An 11,179-nucleotide genomic window follows, 5' to 3' on the forward strand; every position below is an offset into this window, starting at 1 on the left:
TTACAAGATTAATTGTCAATGTTACAAAAGCTGGACATAAGACTTCCAAAAAAGCTTGGATTTTGAAGGAAGCTAAAATGGTTCCAGGTGTGTAGTACCTTCTTTCTCTCCATAGTTCAGTGGAAAAAAGCATCCCACCATTGAAGGTTTTGAAGATTAAAAATAATGAAATATGCACTTATCAAGAAAAATCACCAAACAGCAAAATAAGCCATAAAATTATACCCTTAGGTTTCCATTTATTGTAATTATCAGAGAACATAATGTCAGTACATATTAAATATTTAAAGAATTAACAAATTAAGTCCCCAGACTGAATGAGCAAAAACAGACTATGCACAGAGGAAAAATAGTATGGGAAAATAATTTCTTGATATAAAATATTTGTTTTAAATAAATCCACTGGGTTGTTAAACAACAAGTTAGGTACAACTGATGAGCCAACTAGAAGATAGAACTAAAGAAATTATACAGAATATAGCCATGAATGTTAACAAAATTTTAAATATAAAAGATACGTTAAGAGCTATGGAGCCGAGAATAAGATGTTCTAACATGGATCTAATTGGGGTTCAAGAAGTAAATAACAGAAAAATCAGAGAAAGAAATATTTGATAAAAACAATAATAGGAGGGAAACCACTAAACATGGTTGAAAAAAATAAAATTGAAATGCTAAGAAAGGAGGGAAAACAGAATCATATAAAAAGCCTCAATTAAAATACAAAATGCAGAAAAAGTATGGAAAACACAAAGTAACATAAAACAATGATAAAAATAGAAAATGAATCAATATGATACATATTAATGTTATGGTACATATTAATCTAACTATATGAATAATCAATCAAATATCAATGGTCAAAATACACAAATTAAAGGACAGAAATTGCCTGAAAGAATCAAAAAACACGACCCAGTTATATGTTGTCCGTAAGAAAGCCACTTTCAATACAAAGACATATATACATTAAAAGGAAAAGCATGGAGAAAAATATACCATGCCAGCATTAACCAGAAGAAAGCAGAAGTAGAGTTATCAGTTTCAGATAGTGTGGATTTCAGAGCAAAGAATATTATCAGGCATAAATAGGGGCATTACACAATGATAAAATGATCAATGCTCAATACTCCATGAATATACAGCAATCTTTTTTTTTTTTCTTTTTTTGAGACAGAGTCTTACTCTGTCACCAGGGCTAGTGTGCTGTGGCATCAGCCTAGCTCATAGAAACCTCAAACTCCAGGAGTCAAGTGATCCTCCTGCCTCAGCTTCACAAGTGGCTGTGACTACAGGCACACACCATCACACCCGGCTATTTTTAGTAGAGAAAAGTGCCTCACTCTTGCTCAGGCTGATCTCAAACTCCTTACCTCAAAAGACCCTCCCACCTCAGCCTCCCAGAGTGCTAGGATTATGGGCGTGAGCCACCACACCTGGCCCATAGCAATCCTTAACATGTTTATATGCCTAAGAACAGAGCATCAAAATATGAAAGGAAAGAAATGGTAGAAAACAAGAAAAAATAGATGAATCCACTATGGTAGTTGGAGATTTTAACACCCTTTTATGAGAAATTGACATATATAGCTGGCAGAAAATCAGGAAGGACATAGTTGAACTCAACAGCACCATCAGTCAACTGAATATAATTGACTTCTGTAGACTACAAAACCCAATAAGAGTAGATTACACATTTTTCTCAAGCTCACACAAAACATTCACCAAGATAGAAAACATCCTAGATAAAACACACATATTTAAAAGAATAGAAATCATACAATGACTACTCCATATTATAATGGAATTAAACTAGAAATCAATAACAGAAAAATAGCTGTAAAATCCCAAAGCATTTGGATATTAAACAACACACTTTTAGATTACACAGTGGTCAAAGAAAAAAAAAGACTCAAGAAAAATTAAAATATAAATTAAGTGAAAATGAAAATAAAACCTAACAAAATTTGAGGAATGTAGTGAAAACAGTGCTTGAGGAAATTTATAGGATTGAATGCATGTACTAGAAAAGAAGAAAGGTCTAAAATCAATAAGCTTACATCACAGAAAACTAGGAAAAGCAAATCAAATTAAATCCAGAAAAAGAAAGAAATCAATAGTGTTCACATGGTAGTAATACTCATTGAGTGCCGGTCAGGTGTGTGTGGGGGTAAACCCACAAATATTGGAAGCAGAACGCACTGTATGGGGAGGGACACGCTTGTAGCCCTGGCTTGGGTGGGTCAAATGCATTACATGTAACCAAAATGTTTGTACCCCCATAATATCCTGAATAAAAAAAAAGTTGATTATTTGAAAAAAATCAATAAAATCAATATGCCTCTAGCTACTCTGAGAAAAACAAAGAGAGGACAAAAATTACTAATGTCAGAAAAGAGGGGCCACCCCTACAGATACCATGGTCATTAAAAGTATAACAGAGGAATATTCTCAAAAACTCTATGTCTACAAATTTGATAACCTAGATGAATAGATCAATTCCTTGAAAGACACAATCTGCCCAAATTCACACAAGATGAAATAGACAATTAAAATAGACCTATATCTACTCAAGCAATTGATTCAATCATTAACAATGTTTTAAAGCAGAAAGCACCAGGGCTATATGGATTCACTAGTCAATTATAATAAATATTTTAAGAAGAAATTTTTAACACTTCCTAACTCATTCTATGAGGCCAGCATTACCCTAATACCAAAATCAGATAAAGGAGACTTGAGAGGGTGAGGGGTTCGGTGGGGCATGGATGATGAGAAATTACTTAATGGTTAAAACACACATTATTCAGGTGATGGATACCCTTGAAGCTCTGACTTAATAACTATGCAATCTGTACATATAACAAAATTGTCCTTGTGTCCCATACAGTTATACAAACAGAAAGTATGTTAGCTGTACATTTTTGTAGATATTCTCTATCAAAATGAATCAGTTGCCCTCTATTTCTAGTTTGCTCAGCATTTTTACTGGGAAGGAATGTTGGATTTTTTTTTTCTTTTTAGCAATAACCATTCCAACTGAGTAACCTGATATCTCATTATGGTTTTAGTTAGCATTTATTTGCTGATTAGTGATGCTGAACAGTTTCATGTACCTGTTTGCCATGTCTATCCTCTTTTGAGAAATGTCTATTCATGTCCTTTGGCCACTTTTTAATGTGGTTATTTGGTTTTTTGTTATTGATGAGTTGTTTCAGTTACTTGTATATTATGGATATTAGTGCCCTGTCAGATAAATAGCTTGCAAATATTTTCTACCATTCTGCAGGTTGTCCATTCACTCTTTTGATAATTTCTTTTACTGTGTAGAAGCTTATTCATTTAATTAGATTTCATTTGTCTATTTTTGGTTTTGGTGCCTGTGCTTTTGAGGCCTTATTCATAAATTCTTTGCCTAGACCAAAGTCCAGAAAAGTTTTCCTTAGGTTTTCTTTTTAGCAATTTTATTAGTTTGGGTCTTACTTACATTTTTATCTCTTTAATCCATCTTCTGTTGATTTTTGTGTATGGTGAGAGATAGAGGTCCAGCTTCATTCATTCATGTGGCTCTCCAATTTTCCAAGCACCATTTTTTGAAAAAGATGTCCTTTCCTCAGTGTATGTTTTTGTCAACTTTTTCAAAGATTAGATGTCTGTAGACACATGGCTTTATTTCTAGGTTCTCTGTTCAGTTCCATTGATCAATGTGTCTATATTTATGCCAGTACTATGATGTTTTGCTTAGTATAGCCTTGTAGTAAAATTTGTAGTCAGGTATTGTGGTCTCCCAGCTTTGTTCTTTATGCTTAAGACTGCTTTGGCCATTGGGTTCTTTTGTGTTTCGATGTGAATGTTAGGATAATTTTTTTCTAATTCTGTGAAAAAGGAAGTTGCTATTTTGATAAGGATTGCATTGAATCTGTAAATTTCTTTGGGCAGTTTCATCATTTTAACAACATTAATTCTTCTAATCCATGAGCGTGGAATATTTTTTCATTTGTGTTACATTTAATTTCTTTCATCAGTGTTTTGTAGTTTTCCTTTTAGAGATCTTTCACGTGCTTGGTTAAATTTATTCCTATGTTGTTCTTTTTTGTAGCTATTGCAAATGGGATTTTCTGTTGATTTCTTCCTCAGCTAGATTGTTTGTGGTACATAGAAACAACACTGATATTTATACATGTATTTTGTGTCCTGTGACTTTATGAAATCTCTTTATCATATCTAAGAGATTTTTGTTGGAATCTTTGGGTTTTTTATAAGATTATATCATCAGAAAACAGGGATAATTTGACTTACTTTCTAGTTTGGGTGCCTCTTATTTATTTCTTTTGCCTGATTGCTCTGTCTGGGATTTCCAGTGCTATGTTGAATAGGAGTGGTGAAAGTGGGCATCCTTGCCTAGTTCTTGGAGGCAATGATTTAAACTTTTTCTAATTCAGTATGATGTTGGCTGTGGGTTTGTTATATATGGCTTAATTATAGTAAGATATGTTCCTTGGATGTTAGTTTGTTGAGGGCTTTAATTATGAAGTGATGCTGAATTTTATCAAATGCTTTTTTGTGTCTATTGGGATGATCATATGCTTCTTGTCCCTGATTCTGTTTTGTGTAATGAATCACGTTTACTTATTTGAATATGTTGAAACATCCTTGCCCCCATAGTATAAAACCCACTTGATCATGGTGTATGATCCTATTGATGTGTTGTTGAATTTGATTTGCTAGTTTTTTTGAGGATTTTTGTGCCTATGATCATCAGAGATATTCATCTGTAGTTTTCTTTTTTGCTGTGTTCTTTTCTGGTTTTGGTACCAGGGTGATATTGGCCTTGTAGAATGTGGTAAGGAGAATTTCTTCCTTCTCACTTTTGGAACAGTTTCAGGAAGATTGATATTATTTCTTGCTTGAACATCTGGTAGAATTTGGCTGTCAATCCATCTTATTCTGGGCTTTTATTTAGGGGGCTTTTTATGATTCAATCTAACTACTCATTATTGATCTGATCAGGTTTTCTATTTCTTCCCGATTGAGTGTTGGGAAGTTGTATATTTCTAGAAATTTATCCATTTCCTCTAGCTTTTCTAGTTTGTTAGTGAATAGTTGTTCATAATAGTCTCTGATGATCTTTTGTATTTCTGTAGTACCACTTGTAATGCCTCCTTTTTCTTTTCTGATTTTGTTTATTTCGGTCTTCTCTCTTCTGTTTTTGGTCAATCTAGCTCATGGTTTAAGAATTTTTTTTTATGTTTTTGAAGAACCAACTTTTTTTCCATCATTGATCCTTTGTATTTTTCTTCCCCCCCCCCCCCCAGGATATTATAGGTGTAAAAAACTTTTGTTTACATGAATTGTTTTTTACAGTTTGAGTCAAAATTATAAGTGTGTCCATCACCCAAATAGTGCACATTGTACCCGTTAGAAGTGGATTTACTCAATCCCCTCCTCCCCCCTCAAGCAACTAGAGAACCTACAGAAAGGTAGAAAATATTTGCCTGCTATACATTTGATAAAGGGTTAATAACAAGAATCTACAAAGAACTCTATCAAATCAGCAAGAAAACATCCAGCAACCTTACTAAAATTGGACAAAATACGTGAATAGAAGGTTTTCAAAAGAAGACACACTACTGGCCAATAAACATATGAAAAAATGCCCAACATCTGTAATCATCAGGGACATGCAAATCAAAACCTAACTCCAGTGAGAATGTCTTTTATCAAAAAGTCCCAAAACAACAGATGCTGCCATGGATGCATAGAGAAAGGAACACTTATACACTATTGGTGGGACTACAAACTACTACAACCTCTACAGAAAGCAGTATGGAGATACTTCAAAGAACTAATAGTAGAACTACCATTTGATCCAGCAATTCCACTACCAGGTATTTACCCAAGGAAAAAAAGACATTTTATAAAAAACACACTTGTATTTTTTTTCTTGATTCTCTATTTTATTTAGTTCTGCTCTCATCTTTGTTATTTCTTTTCTTCTGCTAATTTTGAGTTTGGTTTATTTATTTTTTTAGTTTCTTAATGTGTGCCATTATATTGTTATTAATTTCTAATCTTTTCACTTTTTTGATGTATGCATTTAATGCCATAAACTTTCCTCCTAGTGCTGCTTTTTCTGTATCCCACAGGTTTTGGTACATTGTGCTTACATTTTCATCTGTTTCAAAAATGTTTTTCAAATATTTATCTTAATTTCTTCATTGACCCAATGGCCATCAGGGAGCATGTTGTTTAATAATTTCCATGTATTTGTAGAGTTTCTGAGGTTCCTTTTGATATTGATTTCTACTTATATTCCACTGTGTTCTGAAAAGATACATGATATGTATTTGATTTACAAAAATTATAAGACTTCTTTTGTGGTCTAACATATTGTCTTTCTTGGAGAATGTTCTGTGTGCTGACAAAAAATGTATAGTCTGTCCTTGTTGGCTAGAATGTTCTGTAAATATCTGTTAGATTTATTTATTTTATAGTCCAATTTAGGTCCAATGTTTCTTTGTTGATTTTCCATCTGGATGATCTGTCTAATTCTGTGAGTAGGTGATCATGTCCCCCACAATTATTTTATTACTATCTCTCTTTAGGTCTACTAGTACTTGTTTTATGAATTTGGATGCCCCAATGTTGAGTGCATATATATTTAGAATTGTAATATCTTCTTGCTGAATTGATCCTTTTATCATTATGTAATGACTTTTGTCTTTTTTCTTTACTGTTTTTGACTTACGGTCTGTTTTATGTGACGTAAGTTTAGCTACTCCTTCTTGTCTTTGGTTTCCATTTGTGTGTATTATCTTTTCCTACCACTTTACTAACATCATACTTAATGGTGAGAAATACGAATCTAAGTTCAAGGGTGAGGCAAGGGTGTCCTTTGTCATCACTGTTTGTCATCATCATACAAGAAGTCCTAGGTAATTCAATAAGATCAAAATAGGAAGTTAAAGTCACACAGATTGGAAATAAAGAAATACAACTGTTATTCATAGATGGCATAATTGTTTATGTAGAAAATGTGAATGAATCAACAAAAATCTTCCTGGACTTAATGAGCAATTATAGCAAAGTTGTAGGATGTATAGTTAATATGGAGAAGTCAATTGTTTTCCTGTATATAATACCAGCAGTTAACAAATGGAACTTTTTCCTATCTAATTTATCTGGCTAGAACTTACAGTACAAAGTTGAATAACAGTAGTTAAAATGAGCATCCTTGTCTTGTTCCTGGTTTTAGAAGGAAAATGTTTCACCTTTTCACCATTATTTTAGCTGTGGCTTTTTAAATAAATGCTCTTTATCATGTTGAATAAGTATACTTATATTCATAGTGTTCAGAGTTTTTATATTATGAAAGGGTGTTAAACTTTGTCAAATAAATGCCTTTTTTTACATCAATTGAGATAATCATGTGTTTTTTCCTTTTGATATGTTTTGTGTTTTATTACATTGATTTTCTTATGTTAAACCACCCTTGCATGTCTGGGATGAATCTCATTTTGTCATGGTATATAATCCTTTTAATACATTGAGGAATTCCGTTTGCTAATATTTTACTCTGTTGCTGCAATTTGTCATTAGACATTGTTACCGGCCATGTTACGAATGAATATTTTAAACATTAAATTGCATAATAAGTAACGCTGTGCATATGGCCATTAGAGTGATGCCTTTATGGCATGAAAGTTGCCATGGTACCTTAGGGCTTCTACAAATGATATCTCTGGCCTGCAATTACAGATACATACTTTACTCTTTTCTATATCTATCACTGGGAGCTCCCTGTGATAGAGGAATATTCACCCTGAAAGAAAATCCCACTGAGAAACATTACTATTCTGGAGCTCACTGGCGTCTCTGATATGGAAATACTATTCATTGGGAAGGGATGTTTTCTGGCAGCCTGATTCACATGGGAGTTACACACAGACAATGTTTGGGTTCTTATTAATTAACTTGAATGTCATATTTAGGAATCAGTGGCTGCTCACTGATAATCTTAATTTGCTCATATTGAGAGTATGAAAAACTCAGCAAAACAAAATATTAGTTACAAGCCATTTGATTAGGTAAAGCTGAGATATTTGTGCTTCATATCCTGGCCTGTCAATATTTATCAGTAGAAAGCTAATAAGAACTTAGCAACAGATTTTTTCTGTAAAGCTTATCAATTCCATAAATCTTATTTGCCAGTAGTTTGACATTTAAAATTATTCTTGGAAGTCTGAATTATAAATCAATGACATACTTACCAAGCTAATATCAGCACAGGTTAGAAAAAATATAAAGCAGGTTTTGAGGGAAAGTACTAAGATCACAGTTGTCAAATGTTAAAGAAAAGGCAAATATTTAGATCTCAAAATTTTCTGTGAAACATATGCCAGTAAACTTTACTTTTAACACTGAGATGATGCCAGTGTAAATTCACTTGGCATTTAGTCATAAGAGGAAATAATTCTGTTCCTTCTGACAATCAGCACTGTGAGAACTGATAGATTTGTACCCAGAGGTTTCCTGCTAACAGTTCATGGAAGGATAATGGTACAGATGCACCTGAGCTGACATTGTGGATGTGTTGAAAAGCTGGCTGCACTGTGACAGAACATCAGATGTCATCCCATCAGCATTTCCTTTTACTAGTTGAGTATAACAGAACACTGACAAGCTGGAATTCAGAATAATGGTTTATGCTGTCTACTTATTTTACTATGGGACTCTATGAGTTAGCCTTAACAAAACAAAAAAGAAAAGAAAAGAAAAGCCTTCCATAGGGCACCTGATCACTATGGTATTAAAGAAAAATCTTAGTCCAAGTCAAATATCCTTTCAATACCTCCAGCATCCTCAAGATCTAAAATAGGTATTATTGGAAACATTTTACAGGCAATATTCTCTCCTAAATATTTTCCTTTTAAAATTGGTGCATGAAGGAAAATTTCTGCCTCTTGTGTTCCCCAAACTCATCCCTTGCTTCCTAATTTTGGCAGCATTGGAGAACTTTGATTTTAGCAAAATCCAGGAGGTAAATGAATAACTATTTTTATGAGTTCTAGAATTATTCGTTTTGAGAAGGAGACATGATTTTAATTTACTATGTATCAGTAGTAGTCAATCCCAGCTTCAACTTGAATGCAAGTAAAGGTGGTTGGAACATTCAATTATTCCTTCACACATGATACAAAAAGCACTAAAACTGTGAGTACTGTGCACTGGATGCTGTGGTAAGTGCTCAATAAAAGCATTAGTTCATTCATTGAGCATATTTTATTGGGTGTGCTGGGTGCTATGGATATACTTGGGGAGTAACTTAATAGGGTAAACAATCTCTAGTCTAGTGGGGAGATGAATATTATCAAAAATAATTCTAGTATAATGTCACCTGCTAATGATGGCAATAAAAGCCACCTTTTAGTGGATGCCTCCTCTGTGCTAGGCACTGTTCAAATTATTAAAGTACTTTAACTCTTTTGAGCCTATATAAATCCTGTGAGTACTATTAACTACACTTCATACAAGGAAATTAAGGTTCATGGTGAGTAAATATTTTTTTCTGATGTCACAGAGACAGAATTGGAACTCAAACTCAAGTTTGTCTGTTTCCAAAGCCTGTGTTCATTGAAATAGAAAAGTACAAACGTTTATGAAGTAGAGTGAAAAAATGGGCCTTTCCTTCACAGAAGGAAAATAATTGTGCTGAGTATCAAAGGATGAATGAAGTAGGAGTTCACCAGTTGGAAAAAGAGGTGATAGCAGAGCTGGATTTTGAATTAAAATTAGCCTCACACAAAATTGAATTGGATGAGTGGAAGCGGGAAGAGCAAGACGGGTGGATAGAAACCTTCAGTGATTATCCCTCTGCATGAACACCAAATTCAACAACTATACATGTAAGAAAACACCTTCAGAATAAACCAAAAATCAGGACAGTGATCAAAGTCCCTGGTTTTAACATTATATCAAGGAAAGAGACACTGAAGAGGGCAGGAAAGACAGTCTTGTGTGGTCTCATCCTCCATCCCCTGGGAGGGCTGCACCAATGCCAGCACAAGGGGTAGAAAGAATCTACGTTCCCAAGGGAAGGAGAATGAAGTGATTGTGGGAATTTGCATTGTAACTCAAGGCTTGCCTGTCATAGAGAAACATAGCACAGGGCAAAATAATGCCAGTACCCATGAAGGGAGCATTTAGACCAGCCCAGTGAAAGGGAAATCCTTTACCCCAGTGGTAGAAATATGAGTTCCAGTTAGCCCAAGCACTTCCTGACAAAAGTGGCATGAGGTGCAGAATAAATTTAAAAGGCAGTCAGGCTACAAATTCTGCAGTCCTGGGGCAAGTCCTATGGTTGTGCTGGCTAGGAGCCAGTGGACTTGGGGTACATGTAACCAACTGAGACAAAAGCAGCAGTGGCCAAGCAAGTGACTGTGACACCCTTTCCCCAACTTCACCCAGTGCAACTCATGGAGAGTTTTCTTCCACTTGGGGAAAGGAAAGGAATGAATACAAAGGCTTTGTCTTTCAACTTGGGTACTAGTGCAGCCACAGTAAAATAAAATAACAAGCACACTGCTGAAGCCCCTGATTCCAGGTCTTAGTTCCTGGATGGCATTTTTTGACCCATCCTGGGCCAGAAGGGAAACCACTGCCATGAAAGGAAAGTCCCAGTTGTGGCAGGGTTTACCACCTGATGACTAAAGAACCCTTGGGCTTTGAGTAAACAACAGAGGTAGTCAGCTGTGGTGGCCATGAAGGAGTGCCTGTGTCACTCCTCCCCAAACTCAAGCAGCCCAGTACAGAGAACGAAGGAAAAGAGTGAAAGACTTTGCCTGGTAATCCAGAGCATTATACCTTAAATTACCAAAATCCACCAAGTGGTACCACCAGGAGCCTGCAAGAGTCACAGCAGTACTGGGCTTGGCATGCCCCAAGTGCTGATACACGTGTAGTGAACAAAGATTTAGATCAAAACACTCAGTTTCCTTTGAATATCTGGAAAGCCTCTTAAGGAGGACAGGTTCAAACAAGCGCACACTGTGAAGATTAGAATAAATACCTAACTCTTCAATGCCCAAATATCAGTGAACTTCCATAAGCATTAAGAATATCCAGGAAAACATGACCTCACCAAATGAAATAAAGAAGGCACCAGTGGCAAATGCCAGAA

Source organism: Propithecus coquereli, unplaced genomic scaffold (genome assembly GCF_000956105.1).
Source record: "Propithecus coquereli isolate 6110/MARCELLA unplaced genomic scaffold, Pcoq_1.0 Scaffold257, whole genome shotgun sequence".
Lineage (NCBI taxonomy): Eukaryota > Metazoa > Chordata > Mammalia > Primates > Indriidae > Propithecus > Propithecus coquereli.